This window comes from Lissotriton vulgaris, chromosome 1_2, assembly GCF_964263255.1.
Source record: "Lissotriton vulgaris chromosome 1_2, aLisVul1.2, whole genome shotgun sequence".
Taxonomy (NCBI): domain Eukaryota; kingdom Metazoa; phylum Chordata; class Amphibia; order Caudata; family Salamandridae; genus Lissotriton; species Lissotriton vulgaris.
The window spans coordinates 82,786,845-82,793,096 of NC_141686.1; the positions used below are offsets into that span (position 1 = coordinate 82,786,845).

At 43.1% G+C, this 6,252-nt stretch overlaps 1 protein-coding gene across 12 annotated transcripts in view; it reads left to right on the forward strand.

Annotated features, from left to right (window-relative positions):
- The window catches only part of ERC1 (ELKS/RAB6-interacting/CAST family member 1), a 2,439,553-nt gene that overhangs the window by 563,142 nt on the left and 1,870,159 nt on the right, over nt 1–6,252 (forward strand). The gene's annotated exons all lie outside the window — the stretch shown is intronic.

The window sequence follows — 6,252 nt, forward strand, 5'->3', positions numbered from 1 at the left end:
GCTGGTTTTGCGTGAAGCGATGACACCTACCATTATCACAAATCAATGCGGGGGAGGGAGTTACTCGACAGAAATAGATGAGATACTTGCTCGACCTCCATTATTATTGGATAGGGACCTCTCTCAAACACTGGCAAATAACAATGAATGGGATGAACTCTCTGAACTCAAAAAAGAACAAATGAGAACAGCGGATCATGGAATAATAATGACCGAGTACCTAAGGGTGAATGCCTCACCTAAAGGCCTTTGGGTAACAAACGCTCCACAACTTTTTCTGAAAAACCTGGCCTTCCGCAAGGATTGGTCAGCAATATCCTGGAAGTGTACCAGGGATTACCTGGTACTGATTATAAAAACAGCCACAAAAATCACGGATGAATTGACAATAAAAATACAAATCATAGAGACGAAATTAAAAAACATGGTGCACATAACTGTGTATAAAGAACGGCTGGAAGGAATCAATAAAGAAATGAACCAGACCCAGGAGTACCTAACTCAACAGAAATTACAGAAGCTAGGTAAAGAACTGAAAAAATTATCTCTGGAAAAGATCCATCCATATAGCAGTAAGGACTATGACCCTAACGACAACGCATCGAATTATGGTTCCAACAGTGGCTCTTCTACGGATGGTTCAGACTGGAGTGGGGATGATCTGACTACCAATCCAAGAGGAAGAAACCGCAACAGGAGAGGTAATCGACGAGGCCGGAATTACTGGCGTGCACCACAATACCCAATGAACCCACCAATGATCCATTTTCCACCTTTCAACCCTCATTTTCAAGGTTGGGTAGACCCATACTTTCGAGGTCCCCCCCCCCCTATGAACCAACAGATGCAACAATCAAATTTTCAACAAGGACGTCCTTTTTTAGGGAGAGGCCAGAACAATCGAGGACCAAGACAACAAGGTGTAACTTGGCAGGATCAAGCTCGACCGGTACAAACCAGGAGTGTGACCAGAGGAAAAGCAGGAACGAGCACAACAGCCTCGTAGTAAACCTCTCAGACAAGGTCTTAACAGAAGACCAAGAAAGGGTCCTCAACAAAGGGCTTGGATATGTCCCAACGCCAAACCTGGACATCTTCAAAATGAAATGTGAAGCCGCAGAATTCTGCCGAAAACTGAAGTTAAAATCTTTTTTTAGCAACCAAACTTCGCAAACACCGGATGGTGACACCACCCTACGCAAAAAATCCACCTTCTGCCCCCTTAACTCACAGGTACCCATCGAAATACTGGCTTTCGAACAAGCCGTAATGAAGGATATAGATGACCTAAAAGATACCGTGAACAAACCCTTCCAAAATCTCTCAAAAGCCGAACAGGCATTGTACGAACAAAAAAATTATGGGGACATCATCATCAAACAAGCAGATAAGGGGGGAGGGATAGTCCTCCTTTCAAGAGACGGCTATAATCACCAATGTTTGGATCTATTATCTGATCAAAAATTTTACAAAGAGATCAACATTGACCCTACACTGAGATTGCCATGGACAATCAAACTAATGGTGAACGAAGCTCCAACCAACGACTGGATCTCCAAAAAAGCGGCAGAGTTCCTTGAAACTACAAACCCTCGGATACCCTACTTCTATTCCTTACCCAAAACACATAAGGAACTTATCCCCCCACCAGTTAGGCCTATTGTTTCCGGCATTGGTTCGGTACTAGAACCATTGTCTCAATTCGCGGATCAATACTTAAAACCAATTGTCCAAAGAACACCAACTTACCTGAAAGATACAAGAGACCTACTCAACCTCCTAAAAGTTTTTAACTACTCTGAGGAGAACATGCTGTTAGTTGGACTAGACGTCGAAAGTCTCTATACGAGTCTGCCACAACAACAGACTCTTGAGACTTTGGAGAACATTCTCTTTGACAGAAATTGGGACTACAGAACACCTAGACATTTTGTTTTAGAACGCTGTAAGATGGCTCTCACCGAGAACTATTTTATGTACAACGACACAATGTACCAACAATGTCATGGTACTTCCATGGGGAGCACGTTTGCTCCTAGTGTAGCAGGCCTTTATGTGAGCAATTTTGAAGTGAAGTACATCAACAACCCCAATAATCCCTTTCACAATCAGATATTATTTTGGCCCAGTTATATTGATGACGTCATTCTGATCTGGGAAGGTGACCTGGAGAGTTTAATTAACTTCCACAATTAGATCAATACATGTGATGAGTGGCTCAAGTTCATATACACAGCCAACAAAAAACAGCTGGACTTCCTGGACATTACCATTTATGCAGAAGGCCTAACCCTACAGACCAAGACTTTTCACAAACCAACGCCCAAAAACAGTCTCCTTTGTTACCAGTTACCATCCTAGGCCACTAAGGGAAAATCTCCCTTACAGCCAGTTCCTGAGGTTACGCAGGAACTGCAGCAACGTCACCGATTATAAACAGGCGAATGACCTTGGACAAAAACTTGGAGATAGGAACTACCCCAAAAAGATCATCGAGAGATGTAAAAAAAGAGCACGTAATCAGAATAGAGAGTGGCTCCTTGAACCTACACCACGTGAACCAGAACCAGACATCTTAATTTGTGTAAACACCTATGGCCCTGCAAGAAACAAACTAAAGAAAAGTTTCAATAAAAACTGGAGGATCCTGACCTCAGCAAACCTAGAGTGGCTGAAACCCAGGTTTGCCAATAAAAGAACCAGAAACTTAAAGGACATACTGGTGCATACGAGACCTCCTCCTAAAAAACCTTTAGCGGTTACAATGTCACCCTGGGATGCCCGCCCAGTTGTCGGGCATTACCCTTGTGGCTCCTGTTCAGTATGTTCCTTAACAAAGGTCACAAAGGAAATACAACTGTTGCCAGACTTCAAATGGAAATTACAAAACCACACCAATTGCAACACAAGCCATGTGATATATATGATCACATGCCCATGCAAAAAACTCTACATTGGCATGACATGTAGAAAAGTTAAGCAACGCCTATGTGAACACTGAAGCAATATCAAATGTAAGAAAATCACGACCAAAATGTCCACTAATTACTTGGAAGCAGGACATACTATCAATGACCTGGAATGGGTTGTTCTGGAAACTTTGACCGATAGAGACCACAATGCTGAAAGAATCCTTTTTGAGAAGGAACAAAGATGGGTTCATAGACTAGGCACAGACCGAGAGGGACTCAATGATAATATCCCGTGGGGAAGTATCTATAAATAATTACAAAAAGATGAACCACCAAATCAACGATCAGAAAAGTAGGTTACTCTCCAACAGTCGCCTTAATCACAACAAAGAGGCAGAAATTGAGGATAATCACAGTACTACCCTTTGCTGTAATATCGTGTTATGAATAACTCCATACATAGAAACTGGCTGAAAACAAAGTCCAAATACCTTTGTTAGAGATTTGTTAAATATTGAAATGACAAGAATACAGCAATGGTTTTAAATCACCTAAATAAGATCCATTGAGATATATCTCGTATTTTTTCAATTACCACTTACAGCAAAGATTGGCATTAAACAGAAAAAAGACTATGAATAGACGTCGGTCTGTCTACATTGCCTTCCTTACTTAAACACATGAACCTGGAAGTAATATTGTTTCCGGGACCGCAGTGGCCGAACCAGTCGCATGACGGAGTGACCGCAGGTAGCAGGAGACACAACCTCGGCAAACGCGTAACGTATTAAAACTGTGATAACTTAACTGAGATTTAACCTGTTATTATAGCAGGCACCGCTGACCCACGCGGATCCCGATGAGGTTTTAACGAAATCGTAAAAAGGTACGTCGAATGTGTTTAAATGCGTCCGAGTTTGACATAATCTAACTGTATGCATGGGACGAGCCACTGAAGGTACATGAAATACGCCTTCATAATTCGAGCCTAACGGTCTGTTTGAATGAAATTAAAAACCCGATTATGTGTGTAGTGGCTTGTGAGCGCGAAACCTTACAACATTGAATCCTTGAACACTGCCCCTAGAAGGTACATGAAATACGCCTTCCAAATCTAGAAACAATTGGACCTACATTAACCTTATTGTGTGCATAGGAAACGCCGCTGAAGGTACATGAAATACGCCTTCATAAGCATGAGTGTTATGTTTTGAAAGCAAGTTAATTAACGAACACGAGTGCAGGAATATTACATCTGAAGGTAAATGAAATACGCCTTCTTTAAACTGTCTTTTAACGATAAAACTGCATGAAGCTAGAAATCTAAATCGTACGGCAAAGTAAGTGCCTAAATGTTTATCAAGACTGAAAAATATGATGTTTGTCGTAATTGAGAGAGTTGACCTTGTCCATGTTATAGGGAGCTAGATCTGAAGTATAGTCACTTATTGAGTTGCTACACCTTTGAGCATTTTTATTGGTTCTTGGTGTAATAAATACCAATTCAAACGTTTTGTGTAACCCAAAAAAACCCCATCCCTTTGTAAAGTTTCTGTAATATAAATCTGTATTCTTCACAGGTAGCAGAGGCTCCTTTAGGAACTACAATTAAATAAGGTTCCTTTAGACAGTTACACTAAGAAGTACTTAGGAGTAATTTTCACTTTTTTGCACCTCACCCCCTGGTCCTGAAGAAAGCCCACCCGACCTACTGGCGACTGAGGGCTGAAACATGTCGACCTACTTCACTATTCTAGTGTGAATGAGTCATAATAACTCTAAGTCACCTATATTGATTTTATTATCTCTTTGAAACCGGAATGAATAAAAGAATTGTATCTGGAACCTAGAGACTTTTAACACACCTCACTGTATCACGAGCACCATTTCTGGTCACTACTGTTTTAACAAAGGGTATCACCTCCTGGTGGAGGTGGCATAACCACTAAACCCTATGATTATGCAGACACGTGCGAGGGAAAGCGGAGAACAAAGATATACCGCTCAACGTTACCACCAACCAACACGTGCAAGAGGGTTTTTTATTGGGACTTGATAGAACCACTCACACATACCCAATGTTATGCAGGACAAGTGATCCTTCTCCTTTGATTAGTTGACCTACCATTATCAGTCAGTCTACCCTCGTGCGAGAAAGAGTGATTGCTGCTACCGCAGCAGTTCTCACTGTCTCCTCAGCTGCTTTATCAGCCAATGAATTGATGACTCCGGGGTATGAATCACTTGAGCCTGTGGCAAGCCTTTTTTAGGTCTCGCTTAGCGATGCTGCTCATGCGTTTCTCACCTCGACGAGACCTAGTGTCATCGGTTTCTCTGCCGAAGGGGGACAAGAGAGGTGCACGCGTACGGACAGGAGATGTGCACTCCGTACATGTGCACATCTCCTGTCCCCGTGTAGGGCTGGCTGGCGTTTGAACACAGTGCGCGCATGGCGCACTTTCACTTTCTTTCCCTCCCTCCCCCTTCCTCTTAGTTACTTTCAGTGTTGTGCCTGTATGGACAGCAGATGTGCCCTCCGTACATCTCCTGTCCCCCCGCAGGGCTGGCATTTCCGTGCTAGGTAGTGGTCTCTTTTAATTGACTGCACGCCTGTCCCTAACATGGCCACGGCTGCCATGTATATAGAAGCGACGTGGAGTTTTCCACCTCTGTGGCGCGGGATTACGCCATGTTAGAACAGTAGAATCCTAGGCTGAAATATGCCCGAAAACTAAATAGATTGCCAATGTTTTCTGTTTGTGGAGAATGGTGAACGTCATCAACTTTCACATAAGAAATAGTGAAAGGAAAAGTTAAACGAACTGTTTCTATTTCGCATGCGCACAGCGTTCTTGGGGCAGGTGCTGGTTTTCACAAGTAGCGGATTATTCCGAATCACAGCAACTCCACTTCTCTGGAGATTGACGAAGGTTCGCCTCCTTTTTCCGGAGATTGCTGAAGATTCTCCGTGTTTGCTGTGCTGGCCCAATGAGTCAAAAAGTTACAGAAAAGATCTGGGAGAGTCTGAGCAGCGTCTGTGCTGCAGTACTTGGAGCCTAGGACACCAGGACCCAGCACTGACCCAGAACATGAAAGCACTGACCTAGGATAACCAGGAACTTGCAGAGAAGAGCCGGGTCACGTTGGGACTGATCCAGGTGACAGGACAGTTAGTGACTGGCTGAAGATTGATACAAAGCAACCAATAACTTCCAACAAAAGCACTGACTTATCCAGGACTAGCCTTAACAGACCCAGCAGCACTGACACAGGTGTCAGGATAACCAAATCAGGGCTGACTGAGTCAGTAGCAAAGCAATAACTTATCCTAACGCCAGGA